Source organism: Bufo bufo, chromosome 6, assembly GCF_905171765.1.
Source record: "Bufo bufo chromosome 6, aBufBuf1.1, whole genome shotgun sequence".
NCBI lineage: Eukaryota > Metazoa > Chordata > Amphibia > Anura > Bufonidae > Bufo > Bufo bufo.
In genome coordinates, this window is record NC_053394.1 from 278,239,203 (window position 1) to 278,256,764 (window position 17,562).

The window sequence follows — 17,562 nt, forward strand, 5'->3', positions numbered from 1 at the left end:
CAGCCATCATTGCATTGCATAAAAATGGCTTCACAGGCAAGGATATTGTGGCTACTAAGATTGCACCTCAATCAACAATTTATAGGATCATCAAGAACTTCAAGGAAAGAGGTTCAATTCTTGTTAAGAAGGCTTCAGGGCGTCCAAGAAAGTCAAGCAAGCGCCAGGATCGTCTCCTAAAGAGGATTCAGCTGTGGGATCGGAGTGCCACCAGGGCAGAGCTTGCTCAGGAATGGCAGCAGGCAGGTGTGAGCGCATCTGCACGCACAGTGAGGCGAAGACTTTTGGAAGATGGCCTGGTGTCAAGAAGGGCAGCAAAGAAGCCACTTCTCTCCAAAAAAAAAAACATCAGGGACGGATTGATCTTCTGCAGAAAGTTTGGTGAATAGACTGCTGAGGACTGGGGCAAAGTCATATTCTCCGATGAAGCCTCTTTCCGATTGTTTGGGACATCTGGAAAAAGGCTTGTCCGGAGAAGAAAAGGTGAGCGCTACCATCAGTCCTGTGTCATGCCAACAGTAAAGCATCCTGAGACCATTCATGTGTGGGGTTGCTTCTCATCCAAGGGAGTGGGCTCACTCGCAATTTTGCCCCAAAACACAGCCATGAATAAAGAATGGTACCAAAACACCCTCCAACAGCAACTTCTTCCAACAATCCAACAGTTTGGTGAAGAACAATGCATTTTCCAGCACGATGGAGCACCGTGCCATAAGGCAAAAGTGATAACTAAGTGGCTCGGGGACCAAAACGTTGACATTTTGGGTCCATGGCCTGGAAACTCCCCAGATCTTAATCCCATTGAGAACTTGTGGTCAATCCTCAAGAGGCGGGTGGACAAACAAAAACCACCTAATTCTGACAAACTCCAAGAAGTGATTATGAAAAAATGGGTTGCTATCAGTCAGGAATTGGCCCAGAAGTTGATTGAGAGCATGCCCAGTCGAATTGCAGAGGTCCTGAAAAAGAAGGGCCAACACTGCAAATACTGACTCTTTGCATAAATGTCATGTAATTGTCGATAAAAGCCTTTGAAAACGTATGAAGTGCGTGTAATTATATTTCACTACATCACAGAAACAACTGAAACAAAGATCTAAAAGCAGTTTAGCAGCAAACTTTGTGAAAACTAATATTTGTGTCATTCTCAAAACTTTTGGCCACAACTGTACAACCGACCAGCTAGGCAGGAAGAAAATCTATAAACAGCACTTATGGGGAAGGTAAATTACCAACAAGCAACACCTGAAACAAGGGGTGTGGCATTCACCAAAACACAGACACAATAAGATCCACAGTGAACTTGTCAATTTAACCCACGAGTTGCCAGTCTCTCCGATCTCCTGGTATCTGCCACGGGAACGTCCGTGACACCTGCCTGTCATACCGAGGCACAATAACTGTTTCACTACCACAGCGGACTAGCTATTGTTGTTTCTGCAATGCAATACAGGCTCCCTGCAGCGGGATATAGCTGATTTTAAACGTGCTTCATAACGAATTAATTCGGATCAAATCAAATTTTTTAGACAATTCGACAAGGCGTCCAAAATTTATTTTTGAAAACTTTGTTGATCTCTTATTATAGTCAAACCAATATGTATACATGATTACTACACCAATACACAGGGTAAGGCACAAAAGTAAAAATTTAGGCCTAAGTCCGTTTTGCTTTATTTCTGTCTCCACATGTGTCCAATCTATTTTTTTGGGGCGGGCAGGTTGTTGTATATATTCAAAGCAGCATATATACGTGATTACTAAAACAATACACAGGGTAGTGCACAACATTATCTGAGAGACCCAAAAATGTCAAGGCCATGGAAGGGTTCCAAACAAAAGACCCAGAGCCATGTGGGTAGTAGCAGCACCAGCTATCTGGCCAGAAGTAATAGAACTAGTAGTAGTAGGCCGCAGTTGTCCCTGCTGACTTCGGAAAGGAGCCACATTATTGTTGTGGAGAAAGAGGATGAGATTGTGGATTTTATGGCTCACTCCTTCTCTCAGTCGCAGCAGAATGACGTGGAGGTTGTGAGAAAACCCACTGGGAGGGGAGAAATGTGACGGACTGAACCGTCACTGGGGCTGCTGGAAAAGCCTGAGGGCCAGCCTCCTTCCTACAGACTATGGACTGAGAACTATGGAGACCCCCTAAGACCTTTTGGGGTTACAAGGAACTATGAACCCTGATTTATGTGTGTAATTTATATGCCACATATTTCCTATTGCCCACTAAAAAGGCATGGTGTGGATTCAGCAACACAAAAAGGGTTAACTCTGCACTGAGATTCCCACTGATTGTGTTAGTGATGGGATTAAGATAGTTGATTATAATAGCAGCCGACTCCTAGATGAGTAGATCACCATATGATACACTCAGTAGATAATCCCATCACATATGTCTCCTCCCTCCCTATTCATTCATTATGGAGGGGGTGAAAATGTCTGTTTGCATGTTGTTCATGGTTGATTGCGTTATGTTGTTAGACTTCTTAAACTGTATATATACTGAGTTGATCTTCAATAAAAAGAGAATCCCTATTTTACTCTTCATCATGTTGAGGCTGGTGTTTGGGTAACTGATCGACACTGGAGATTGCTATACGCTGAAGATTTGCTATACTCCCCTGGCTATAACTACTAGCTCTTGTAAGAGCTGTTCCTGCTCTCTGGATTTAGGAGAGGTTCACCCACTGGAAGCGGAAGCCCGGTCTTGGGTCCAGAGTGGGTGGAGGACGGTGAGACCCCAACCAAGCAGTTCCTGTTACTGGTTCCTGTGGTGGTTTTGGTGTAGAGTGGAGTGCTTGGAGTCCTCGGGAAGCACTAGGAGCATCCATTAACGGAGGTACCCGTTCGGGGTGCCAGGAGATCCGTTACAGAGGTGTTTTTGGAGTCCGACACCGTTTTTTGGAGCCAGCGCTTACAGCGTTTTTCCTGCTCCTCCATTTTGCAGACCCAGAGAAGGCTTTCAGTGGAGCCCTCTTCAGTCTACCCATTCCTAGTGGCAAGGGGAACAGGTGAATCCCTCGGTGGGCCCCTGATAAAGGTGGGCCCCCAGTCCTCCACCACAGAATTTCAAATAGCCAATATTTATATAAAAAGTGGGTGGATTATTTAATAAACTACCCTATTTATTATTATATATGCATCAGGTGGCTGAGATTGTTGCAGGTATAAAGGCAGGCCAACCAGCATCCTTTTTCCCCAGCCTTTTTGAACATTTTGCAGGGACCATAATCGATCAACTTGAGCCCCTTATTGCTGACTACCGCTATGTGAGCAAGTAGTATTTGTACAGTAGCTGTAAAGTGGAATTCATTTTACTGGTGGGCCCTAGGCACCCCAGTCAGACACTGTGCGCTACCCTGTGTAGCAATCACCTTATGCTGGTCTTAAATTAATAATAATTAATTATTATTATTAATAATAATAATAATTTCAACAACCCCTGACCCCTGAAAAAAATATATATATTTGAAGCGTGTGGTAATAGAATTAAACGTAAATGGATTTAGACCTAAATTTGTTATCACAGTTGTGTTCTACCCTGTGTATTGGTGTAGTAATCACTAGAGATGAGTGATATCATTTCGAAGTTTAGCAAAAATTCGATTTGCAACAAATCAGAATTTCCTTGTGCTTTGCGGTAATGAATCCTTTTTTTCCCTAAAATTCACTGTGAGCTGAGCACAGGGTGAGATGTGGCAAGGGCTAGGGACAGTGTTTCAGAAAGCTTTAATTGTAAAATATTGGATAGGGAGAGTGCAAGAACAGTGCAGTGACAGTGTAGGGAGATCGTAGGGAGAGTTTTTAGACACTGTAGGGAGAGCATAAGGAGACTGCAGGGACAGTTCAGGCTAAGTGTAATCGCCCTGTGCATCATGTTTAACTGCTGTGCTATTCATACTTAATCTGTTCTGTTATACATAGAATTGCTGTGCATTAGACTCAGTTTCAACTGGTGGTCTAATATATAGGAGCGTTTATCTAGTTCACCTACTGCGCCATTAATACTTAATCCGTTCTGTTATACATACACTTACTGTGCGTCAGTCTCAGTGTCAAAAGGCGGTCTAATTTATAGGTGCATTTATCTATTTTACCTTCTACACCATTAATACTTAATTTGTTCTGGCGCAGGCCTTTTCATAACTTTGGCGCATCCAGCGCCAGTCTAAATGTAAGCCAGATTCCTAGCTTACATTTTGACAATTTTCTGCGCCATTTTTTAGACCTGGCGTGAGCGGAGAAAAGTCTCAGATTGCAGTGCAGCTAAACATTGCGCTGCCATCTGTGCCTGAAATACACCTAATTTAGTTGTATTTCAGTATAATAAATGACCCCCACTGTGCATCAGACTCAGTCTCAACAGGCGGTCTAATATATAGGCACATTTATCTAGTTCACCTGCTGTGCCATTAAGACTTAATCTGTTGTATCAATCGCGGTGTAGGGCACAGAGCAACCTAATTTAATGTTGTCCACATTGGGGTGTCTACATTGATTAATAACAAACCAATTCTATTAGGCCGTGATTCACAAATTAGGGGTGATACATCTGTCTCATTCTACTGTTTGTGGCTTGTCCACATTGATTAATAGATAAGCAATTCTATTAGGCCCTGATTAACAATTTGGGGTGATACGCCTGTCTCATTCTACTGTTTGTGTCCACATTAATATTTAACCGCTTCTGTTAGCCAAACAGTTACTGTGACTTAGTGTTACAGAGTGGTCTTATTTAACATCCTGTAGGCAGTGCAAATAAATAGATTTTTCGCACAGCAGAGTTGTCCACAATGTGATAGTTTCGTTTTTGTCAGAAAATAGATTTTTTTATCTAAAATTTTTTGATTTTAGCAAAAATAGTAGTCTTGTAGCAAATAAATTAGTCTGTTACCAAATAAATTAGTCTGTTACCAAATAAAATAGTCTGTTACCGTCGGCGAAGGACAGACACATGGTAGATACATGGCAATCCCTTTAGTGCAGCGCATGTGTGTGGACTGTAAGGGCATCACATAACAGTTAGTGCTGAGCGCCACTTGGCCCTCCAGGAAGTTGGATGCAGTAGCATTCAACTTAGTGTCACTATAAGGGCACAGTTACAGATGATTTTTAGATGCAGCACCCCTTAAGGACCGAGTCTATTTTCATCTTACTTTTTAGATTTTTCCTCCCCACATTCCAATTGCCATAACTTTTTTAGTTTTCCATTCACATAACCATATGAGGGCTTATTTTGTGCGAGAAAATATGTATTTTTTTAATGCCAACACTTAACCCCTTCGAGACCTCTGTGTTACATGTATGGCGGAAGTCGTGACTTTAAATATGGAGCCTGCTCGCTCCATAGTTACCGCACCATAGCTGCCGGGTTTCTGCTGTTTAAAATAGCAGATACCCGCGGCACATGGATGCGATCAGCCATAAGGCTAATCGCATACATTTCCCCCCTCAGATTCCGTGGTCAAATGTGACCACGGCATCTGAGCAGGCCGGAAGCCTGTAACAGCGTTCCTGTTACACTGCACTAATAGCCCAAAGCCTTAAGTAGGCTTTAGCACCACTAGGTGGCACTGTATTGTTATATTCAAGTTGTTATATATAACCATTAATGAACACAATGGGCAATCTGATTGCCAGTTGTAGTCACCCAGGGTGACTTAAAAAAATAAAACAAAAGTAAAAAAAAAAGTAAAAAAATATAAATATATATATATATATATATATATATATAATATATATATATATATATATATATATAAAAGTTCAACTCACCGCGCGCTTTTCCCAAAATAAAAAAAAAAAAGTAACCAATATAAAATAAACATCATGGACACCAGTGCATGCAAAAGTTCCCGTACTATTAAAATATAACAATATTAATGCCATACAGAAAATTATGTAATGGGTAAAAATTAAAAACTGCCATTTTTGTCACTTCAACTCCTCAAAAATGTTTATCGAAAAGTGACACACACTTCAAAATGCAAAAAATGAGCCCTCACATAGATCCGTACACATAACTACAAAAAAGTTATAGGGGTCAGAAAATGGTGATGAGAAAAAAAGCTATTTTTTCAAGGTTTTTTTATTTTTATTTTCAGTATTAAAACGCAAGAAAAACTATAGAAGTGTGGTATCAATGTAATCGTACTGACCTGGAGAATGCAGGTAACAGGTCAATTTTACCGCATAGTGAATGCCATAAAAAAAAAGCACATTTTTCCCATTTCCACCCATTTGGAATTTTATTCTCACTTCCCACTACATTGTATGCAACCGTAAATTGTGCCATTTGATAGTACAACTTGTCCTGCAAAAAATAAGCTCTCATAAGGCTATGTGAATGGAAAAATAAAAAAGTTAAGACTCTGGAAAGGTGGGGAGTGAAAAACGAAAACACAATAGAAAATTGCGATCCTTTAAGGATTAATTTACCATGCGGAAAACAGGAAAAAAAAAATTGTGGGGTTAAATTAGAAAAAACTATGATACATAATTCTGTTAATTCTTTGGTGGTTTTGACATCACGGCGTTCACTGTGCGCTAAAAATTACATGATATCCTTATTCTGCGTCTCAATACAATTGCGGCGATACCAAATAGTTGTATAGTTTTTATTTTGTTTAATTACTTTAAAAAAATTAAAACCTTTGAAAAAAAATCTAAATTTTCTTTGCATCGGCCATATTCAGGCAGCTTTTTTTTATATTTCGGTCTACAGAGCTATTTGAGGGCTTTTTTTTTGTGTAAGGAACTTTAATTTTTAGTACCATTTTTGTGGTATGTTCGCCTTTTTGATCACTGTTATTGAATTTTTTATGGGGGACAAGATGACAAAAAAAATGTCGAATCGCGTGTTTTTTTTTTTTTTTTTATGTTACAAAGTTCACCACACAGGATTTAAATTTTTTTTTTTTAACAGTTTAGACTTTTCGGACGTGGTGATTAGGGATGAGCAAATCGATTTGCATAAAACTTTGTTTGAATATTTTATGGAGTGAACGCTCCATACAGTATTAGAATGTATTGACTCAGATGAACCGAAGTTATTACTTCGCAAAGTCTTGCGAGACTTCGGGTAATAACTTCAGAAATTAATTTCTACAGTTAAAAATCTTTTACAAAACTCTGTTTTGGTTCCAAGGTACCACTTGGAACCAAAACCATTCAAATGCAGGCGCATAATGTCATACATGTGTGGCATTATGCGTTAAGGGGTTAATTAGACATTATTGGACGTCTGTTTCCCTTACAAAGCTGAGGAAGCATAACTCACACCTGCTGGCAAAGGGTAGACACACAGTGATCTCGCACAGTAAAGGATGCAGAGGTAGATGTAGCCCAGGACTCAGTCCCAGCTCCGCTGCAGCGGGACACTACAGTCATGGAATATGGAAAAACTCCCAGCAGAGTGTCTCAGATTCTTCAGAAATTTTATTTCATTCTTCAGACCCAACACAAGTAGGACGTGTTTCGGCCCATCCTGGCCTTCATCAACTAATAAAATACATTATTAAACTCACAACATATATAGCGTATCAGTTCCTGTGATATGGAACCAGGTACATACAAAATCTGGACCGAAGTCAGGGATCAGGGTTCAACATTAATTGCATGAAGTACCAAGTATAGTTCAATATAGTGATGAACTCTGTAAGAAAATAAATATATAAAAAAACATAAATAATTTCATCAATCATTGATATAACCAATCTCAAAATCTCTATTCATCATAGCTAATGCTTTATTTTAGTCAGTGTTTGGTCAATGTTTTGCATCAGTATTTGATCAGAATGTGTAAGCCAAAAGCAGGAATGAGTCCAAACAAACAGAGATGCCAATAATTCCATTATATTTTATCTCTGTTTTGGACCTACTCCTGTTTTTGGATTATAATAACTGATCAAATACTGATGCAAAACACTGACAAAATACTGACCATCTGAAAGAGGCTTTATGGATGCTCAAAATGCAGAATTGTTTTTTTTTGTTCTATGTTCTTCTGATGGAAGAACGGAAACATAAACTGTGATGTTAACACAGTCTTACTGCCACTTCTGATGCCCCCATTCCGCACTCTGTAATGGGGCCACTTTTGTCATGGTTACTACCCCTGCTACTGCAGCCACCACCGTCCCCACTCTGTCATGAGTCCACTATTTTCACGATTACTGCCACTGCTGCTTCTGCCGCCACCATCCCCACTCTGTCATTGGGACACTACTGCCGCTGGTGCTGCCACCGCCCCATTAGGTCATGGGGCTGCTACTGTTGCTGCTACTTGAATCTTGGGCACTGCATGTTAAGTCCACTTCGATAAACTAAACCTGAAGCTTTTATTGACCTGTAATATTGACACACAGTAATTCAACAGCTAACATAGGGGATTAGCTATCAATCTTGGTGCCCTGCAAAGTGATGTAGATGGCAATAAATTACAACTGCCTGTAATACTGATGGCACAGTACCTACAGAACAGATTGACTATGAATGTGGGTGCATTAGAATGTAATGCACACGGCGATACCCTCTCCCTGCAGTTGAAGTTACAAGTCTTCACACTAAGATTGGGCCACCAAGTGGGATGCATATGATTCAGAGTGGTCTGGGTATACCAGATTTATCGCAATTCGTTATAAATTAATTCTGAACAAATCAAATTTCTTGACGAGGTTCGGCGAATTGTCATCTCTAGTAATCACCTATATACTGGGTTTAATAATTTCAGGAACCCTAAAAAATAAATTGGAACCATGTGGTGACAGAAATAAATGAAAACAGATTTAGGCCTAAATAAACACCTACAGTATCTCACAAAAGTGAGTACACCCCTCACATTTTTGTAAATATTTTATCATCTTTTATTGGAATAACATTGAAGATATGACACTTTGATACAATGTAAAGTAGTCAGTGTACAGCTTGCATAACATTGTTTATTTGGTGTGACCTCTAAATAACTAACCACACAGCCATTGATGTCTAAACCGCTGGCAACAAAAGTGAGTACACCCCTAAGTAAAAACGGACAAATTGTGCCCAAAGTGTCAATATTTTGTGTGACCTCCATTATTTTCCAGCAGTGCCTTAACTCTTTTGGGCATGGAGTTCACTACAGCTTCACAGATTACCACTGGAATCTGCTTACACTAGGTCGGGAGACATGCTTAGGCAGTCCTGCACCTTTACCCTCAGTTTCTTTAGCAAGGCAGCGGTCGTCTTAAAGGTGTGCTTGGTGTTATCATGTTGGAGTACTGCCCTGCGGCCCAGTTTCCGAAGGGAGGGGGCCATGCTCTGCTTCAGTATGTCACAGTACATGTTGGCATTCATGGTTCCCTCAATGAACTGTAGCTCCACACAGTCGGCAGCCCTCATGCAGCCCCAAACCATGACACTCCCACCACCATGCTTGACTGTAGGCAAGACCATAGGCATGCGCACGGGGTGTACCGGGTGTGCCTGGGCACACCCTAATAGTCACCTCCATGCTCACTACCCCCCGCAGATTCCCCTGTCTGTTATGCTGGCTGCCGCCGCCCGCCGCACTGTAAATTAATTTACAATACCTGGCTGTGGGCGGGTGGCGGGCGGTGGCTAGTATTCACATAGGGGGTGGAGTCCTGGACCCAGTGGAGGCAGAGAGGGAGCCGTACGGTGCGTGCTGTGCGGCACAGGCTGAGTTAACGTCACGTCACGCTGCATCTGTGTGTACCTAGCGTGCCTGCAAGTTGGTGAGGTGGGGGTGAGGGCTGATGGCATATAAAAAATGTATGTACCTTTGTAACCCCCCCTGTCCCACAGTGCTACGCCTCCTCTGTTGTCCCCTGTATTACCCTGATACCCCTCAGTTATATAATATATCTGAGGGGTATCAGGGTATATTATACAGGGGGTAATATAACTAGGGGTATCAGGGTACATGAGGGGTAATATAACTGAGGAGGGCTAGGCTACTATCAGACATTATACAGGGGTAATATAACTTATATTACCCCTCACCCCTGTATTATGTCCCTGATAGCCCTCCTCAGTTATATTACCCCTGTATAATGTACCCTGATAGCCCTCAGTTATATAATATAACTGAGGGGTATCAGGTTAAATTATACAGGGCGGGGTAATATGACTAAGGGGTATCAGTGTACATTATTATACAGGGTAATATAACTAAGGGGTATCAAGGGACATTATTATACAGGGGTAACATAACTGAGGAGGGCTATCATGGGACATGATACAGAGGTAATATAACTTATATTACCCCTGTATAATGTCCTTGATAGCCCTCCTGAGTTATATTACCCTTGTATAATGTACCCTGATACTCCTTGGTTATATTACCCCCTGTATAATATTACCTGATAGCCCTCCTCAGTCATATGTAATCCACAAGTCCCCATAACAGTGTGTCATCCACAGATGCCCCCATAACAGTGTGTCATCCACAGATGCCCCCATAACAGTGTGTCATCCACAGATGCCCCCATAACAGTGTGTCATCCACAGATGCCCCCATAACAGTGTGTCATCCACAGATGCCCCCATAACACTGTGTCATCCACAGATCCCCATAACAGTGCACCTGCGCACTGAGGAGAGACTGAAAGCAGGAGAAGATCCGCGGAAGCAAGCAGAGGACGGCACAGCAGACGACTGAATAGCTTCTTTTGTAAGTAAATTATTTTATTATAGTGCTGAAACTGCTTTAAACGCTAAAGAAAAGTTTTGGAGAGTGTTTCTCTCTTTCTCAGGTCTGAAGCAATACCGAGGAAGAAAGGAAAACTCTTGAAAGCTTGTCTTTTAAGTATTAGGATAGTACAATAAAAAGGTATCCCTGCATACCGCAATACTCTCGTATTTTGCAATCTTATTTATATATACTTATCTAGTTTATTTCAGTAGTATGATTAAGTGGTGAAAATTATTAGTGTCCCCCCATTTTTGACTGTGGTATCTTTTGTGCCCCCCCCTATATATTGTTCCTAGGCGCAGAGGTTGAGTCACGCCAACGCTAGGGTGAGGCCCGGCCTGTGTGTGTATGTATATAATATATATATATATATATACACACGTGCGCGGGGCGTGTGTGTTTGTGCTTTAGGGTGCACACCCTAATGCAATAGGCTGCGCACGCCTATGGGCAAGAGACATTTGTCTTTATACTCCTCACCTGGTTGCTGCTACACATGCTTGACGCCAGATGAACCAAATAAGTTTAACTTGGTCTCAAAAGGCCACAGGACATGGTTACAGTAATCCATGTCCTTAGTCTGCTTGTCTTCAGTAAACTGCGGGCTTATTTGTGCATCACATTTAGAAGAGGCTTCCTTCTGGGATGACAGCTATGCAAACTAATTTGATGCAGTGTGCGGCATATAGTCTGAGCACTGACAGGCTGACCCCCCACCCCATTAACCTCTGCAGCAATGCTAACAGTACTCATACATCTATTTTGAAAAGACAACCACTGGATATGATGCTGAGCATGTGTACTCGACTTCTTTGGTTGACCATGGCGAGGCCTGTTCTGAGTGGAACCTGTCTTGTTAAAGGGAGTCTTTCACCTAATCTGTGTTCACATGGCTTTTATCTCGTGTGGCTTCCTGGCTGGAGTCAGTTGTACTTCAGCTGTCGTTGGTGCTGGAGCTCTGCTCCAGTCCAGGGTGTTCTATCTGCCCAGTCCTTGAGGGGCCACCTTGTAGGACATCGATGTAATCTGCGATGTCATTCCTTTGTCCCCCCTGTATCCTCTATGTACCCAACCTCACTTGTATGTTTGGTGTGGGTTTATGTTCAGGGTTTGTTGTATGTCTTGTTTGTTACATGTCTGGGCTGTTGTTGGTGTTTGTCCCTGCATGTGTGCAAGACGTTTTCCCTGTGTGTGTTATACCTCCGTGAGGGGGCTGGTTTCCCGGACGGGTGAACCATAAGTCTGTATGCAGTGCTGCCTGCGGCTGCCGTGCTCCTTACGGCATGGGGTCCAGGCAGTATCAGGAGTGCTGGATACCTGTGTGTGTGTGTTGTCTGTACGGTGTCCTATTTGGTGTGTGGGCACCTGTACTTATGCACAGGTTCCAGTTGTGGTGGCTGCGGCAGGTAAGTGTGTTTCTGGTGTTCTTACCTGCCGACTCTGTTGCTTCATATGGTCTTTTCCTTTACCTGCTGCTAATCCATTTGAGACTCCTGTTCATCCATGTCTGGGAAGAACAGGTCGTCTTTTCCCTGCTCCTTTGTGAGGTATTCTCAGGGAGACTCAAGGCCAAAGGTATCCAGGGTATGAGTCGTCCTACCATCAAGGTCCGCTCATACGGTTAGGAGTTAGGGTGAGGATTAGGGACGCAATAGAAGGTGACCTGCTCCCTAATTCCGGCGTGCTGGCCTAGCTGCTTCCTCGTTATACTTGACATTGTATGGTTGGGGGTTTTCCCCACTCCCCACCGTGACAGGGTGTTGGCAATCCTCTTATAGCCTAGGCCATCTTTATGTAGAGCAACAATTCTTTTTTTCAGATCCTCCGAGAGTTCTTTGCCATGAGGTGCCATGCTGAACGTCCGGTGACCAGTATAAGAGAGTGTGAGAGTGATAACTTCAAATTTAACACACATGCTCCCCTTTAACACCTGAGATCTTGTAACATTAACAAGTCACATGAGACTGGAGAGAGAAGATGGCTAAATGGGCACAATTTGGCCTTTTTCACTTAGGGGTGTACTCACTTTTGTTGGCAGTGCTTTAGACATTAATGGCTGTGTGTTGTGTTATTTTGAGGGCACAGCAAATTTACACTGTTATACAATCTGTACACTGATTACTTTACATTGTATCAAAGAGTCATATCTTCCATGTTGTCCCATGACAAGATATAATAAAATATTTTAAAAAATGTGAGGGGTGTACTCACTTTGGTGAGATACTGCATATGCTGGTTTGAATGAATTCAATAACCCCAAAAGAAAAATATTATTGGGACCGTGTGGAGACAGAAATAAAGGGAAAAGGATTTAGTTAGGCCTAAATTTGTTATCACTGACACATAATTTTGTGTGCTACCCTGTGTATTAATCACCTATATGCTGGTTTGAATAAATTCAATAATCCCCCACCCAAAATTTTTTGTGGGTGACACTGTTGTGGGGGGGGGATCTGTGGGTGACACATATATAGCACCTTATGCTATATATGTGTCATCCACAGATCCCCCCATAACAGTGTCGCTGTGAGTGAATGACCCCCAATACAGGGTCTGGGGGCCGGCATCTGGTGTTGTAATGGCAGCGGGGCCAGGTGCAGTCACTGTATTCTATTACACTGGGCCCCGCTCACTGTAATACTAATATTCATATGTGAACAACTTGAAATCCTCTGCGATCCTCTCCCTCTGAGCTCTCTGTACTCACAAACTCAGTAGCAGGCCGGGCGGCAGCGCAACTCACTGACGTCACGCGCCTGCTCCTCCTACTTAATTCATAGTGTGAGGAGCAGGCGCGTGACGTCAGTGAGTTGCGCTGCCGCCCGGCCTGCTACTGAGTTTGTGAGTACAGAGAGCTCAGAGGGAGAGGATCGCAGAGGATTTCAAGTTGTTCACATATGAATATTAGTATTACAGTGAGCGGGGCCCGGTGTAATAGAATACAGTGACTGCACCGGGCCCCGCTGCCATTACCAGGCCAGCATAACATTCGGAATCGGGGTGCTGGGCACAGTGCTCCAGACTAAAAAAATACCTAGTAGCCATTGGCTCCTGAACTGAAAAATTTAAGCGCCAAATTAAATTTTTAGTCGCCAAATCAAAACTGAATCAAAATGTTGGTATCGTGACAACGCTACGCCGATCAGATTGGCGTAGGGTTGTTTCGATACCAAAGTTTTGATTCGCTTTCGTCACCATAAAAAAGTATTGCGATACTCAATACCGTGCAAAAATAAAAACATCAAAAAAAGCCGCGTGCATTTTGCATTTTATGAAACGTTCGGCCCATAATAGAACAGTCCTATCCTATTTTTTGGGGTGACAAGGTGACTAAAAATGGCGAATGCTCACCGCATAGGAGATATTTTTTAATAATTTAATAGTTTGGACTTTTCGGACACAGCGCTATGTAATATGTTTATTTATTGTTTATATGCTCCTGATGAGGTGGCAGACGGTCTCCGGAGGGATCTCCTCCCAGACCTGGACTAAAGCATCTCCCAACTCCTGGACAGTCTGTGGTGCAACGTGACGTTGGTGGATAGAGCGAGACGTGATGTCCCAGATGTGCTCAATTGGATTCAGGTCTGGGGAACGGGCGGGCCAGTCCATAGCATCAATGCCTTCGTCTTGCAGGAACTGCTGACACACTCCAGCCACATGAGGTCTAGCATTGTCTTGCTTTAGGAGGAACCCAGGGCCAACCGCACCAGCATATGGTCTCACAATGGGTCTGAGGATCTCATCTCGGTACCTAATGGCAGTCAGGCTACCTCTGGCGAGCACATGGAGGGCTGTGCGGCACTCCAAAGAAATGCCACCCCACACCATTACTGACCCAATGCCAAACCGGTCATGCTGGAGGATGTTGCAGGCAGCAGAACGTTCTCCACTGCGTCTCCAGACTCTGTCACGTCTGTCACATGTGCTCAGTGTGAACCTGCTTTCATCTGTGAAGAGCACAGGGCGCCAGTGGCGAATTTGCCAATCTTGGTGTTTTCTGGCAAATGCCAAACGTCCTGCACGGTGTTGGGCTGTAAGCACAACCCCCACCTGTGGACGTCGGACCCTCATATCACCCTCATGGAGTCTGTTTCTGACCGTTTGAGCAGACACATGCACATTTGTGGCCTGCTGGAGGTCATTTTGCAGGGCTCTGGCAGTGCTCCTCCTGTTCCTCCTTGCACAAAGGTGGAGGTAGCGGTCCTGCTGCTTGGTTGTTGCCCTCCTACAGCCTCCTCCACATCTCCTGATGTACTGGCCTGTCTCCTGGTAGCACCTCCATGCTCTGGACACTACGCTGACAGACACAGCAAACCTTCTTGCCACAGCTCACATTGATGTGCCATCCTGGATAAGCTGCACTACCTGAGCCACTTGTGTGCGTTGTAGACTCCGTCTCATGCTACCACTAGAGTGAAAGCACCGGCAGCATTAAAAAGTGACCAAAACATCAGCCAGGAAGCATAGGAACTGAGAAGTGGTCAGGTCACCACCTGCAGAACCACTCCTTTATTGGGGGTGTCTTGCTAATTGCCTATAATTTCCACCTGTTGTCTATCCCATTTGCACAACAGCATGTGAAATTGATTGTCACTCAGTGTTGCTTCCTAAGTGGACAGTTTGATTTCACAGAAGTGTGATTGACTTGGAGTTACATTGTGTTGTTTAAGTGTTCCCTTTATTTTTTTGAGCAGTGTATAACTTAAAAAGCAAAGGTACCGGAGCCTATAACGGGAGAACGGAGCGGCGCCCGGGGATAATAGTAGTGAGATCCCCGGGCGCCGCTCTATATGGCAGCATACTCAGTTCACATAGTTTATACAAGTGAAAGGTCCTCTTTAATATTTTAGGGTACTTTCACACTAGCGTTTTTCATTTCCGGCATAGAGTTCCGTCACAGGGGCTCTATACCGGAAAAGATGTCTTCAGGTCAGTCTTTTTGACTGATCAGGCAAAAGATAAAACCGCAGCATTCTACGGTTTTATCTCTGGCGAAAAAAACTGAAGATTTGCCTGAATGCCGGATTCAGCATTTTTCCCCATAGGAATGTATTAGTGCCGTATCTGGCATTCAAAATACCGGAATGCCGGATCCATCCTTCCGGTTGAACCGTGCGATTTTCACACATGGTTGCTAGGATGAAAGTCTATTCACTGTATTACTTTCCCTTATAACAACATGGTTATAAGGGAAAATAATAGCATTCTTTAATGCAGAATGCGTAGTAGAAGGTCAATATAATAAACATTGGTGGCGCAGTGCGCCCCCCCAACACCCCAGTATAATAAACATTGGTGGCGCAGTGCGCCCCCCCTCCCTAGTATAATAAACATATAAACATTGGTGGCGCAGTGCGCCCCCCCCAACACCCCAGTATAATAAACATTGATGGCGCAGTGCGCCCCCCCAACATAATAAACATTGGTGGCGCAGTGCGCCCCCCCTCCCTAGTATAATAAACATATAAACATTGGTGGTGCAGTGCGCCCCCCCAACACCCCAGTATAATAAACATTGGTGGCGCAGTGCGTCCCCCCCAACATAATAAACATTGGTGGCGCAGTGCGCCCCCCCTCCCTAGTATAATAAACATATAAACATTGGTGGCGCAGTGCGTCCCCCCCCAACATAAACATTGGTGGCGCAGTGCGCCCCCCCTCCCTACTCCCTAGTATAATAAACATATAAACATTGGTGGCGCAGTGCGCCCCCCCCTCCCTAGTATAATAAACATATAAACATTGGTGGCGCAGTGCGCCCCCCTCCCTAGTATAATAAATATATAAACATTGGTGGGCAGTGCCAATGAGGGTTAAAAAAATTAATAAAAATTAACTCACCTCCTCCAAATGATCGCGTAGCAGCCGGTCTCCTGTTCTCTCTTCAGGACCTGTCAAAGGACCTGTGGTGACATCACTGTGCTCATCACATGATACATCACATGATCCATCACCATGGTAATGGACCATGTGATGGAGCTCAGTGACGTCACCACAGGTCTTGAAGAAAGAACAGGAGACCGGCAGCTGCGCGATCAATTGGAGGAGGTGAGTTAATTTTTATTTATTTATTTTAACCCTCATTGGCACTGCCCACTGCGCCACCAATGTTTATTATAGGGGGGGGGGCCGCACTCAATGTTTATTATACTGGGGGAAGCGCCGCACTCAATGTTTATTATACTGGGGGGGCGCCGCACTCAATGTTTATTATACTTGGGGGGGGCGCCGCACTCAATGTTTATTATACTGGGGGGGGGGGCGCCGCACTCAATGTTTATTATACTGGGGGGAAGGCGCCGCACTCAATGTTTAATCTACTGGGGGGGGGGCACCGCACTCAATGTTTATTATACTGGGGGGGGGGCGCACTCAATGTTTATTATACTGGGGGGGGGCGCACTGCGCCACCAATGAAGATAACTGAGCTGTTAATACAAATACAGGAGGCGGGTGCCGGAATCAAATAGCGGCACCCGACCTTTATGACAGGGAGCTGCGATCAGCGGCAGTTAACCCCTCAGGTGCCGCTCCCTGTCATAGAGGTCGGGTGCCGCTATTTGATTCCGGCACCCGCCTCCTGTATTTGTATTAACAGCTCAGTTATCTTCATTGGTGGCGCAGTGGCCACAGCCCCTCCCCCTGTCCCTCTTCTTATTGGCCGTGTCAGCACAGGGGGAGGGAGAGACTCTTCCACTGCGCTGCTGATAAGAAGTGAACATGATAGTTCAGCTTCTGTCTGTGCCCGCCGCTGTATTCAGAGCTGCAGCGTGGCTCTAGTCGCAAATGGAGCCCTGGGGGATAACATTAACACATAATGTTATTCTGCGGCGGGCCCCCATCCCGCCCGAAGTGCCCGA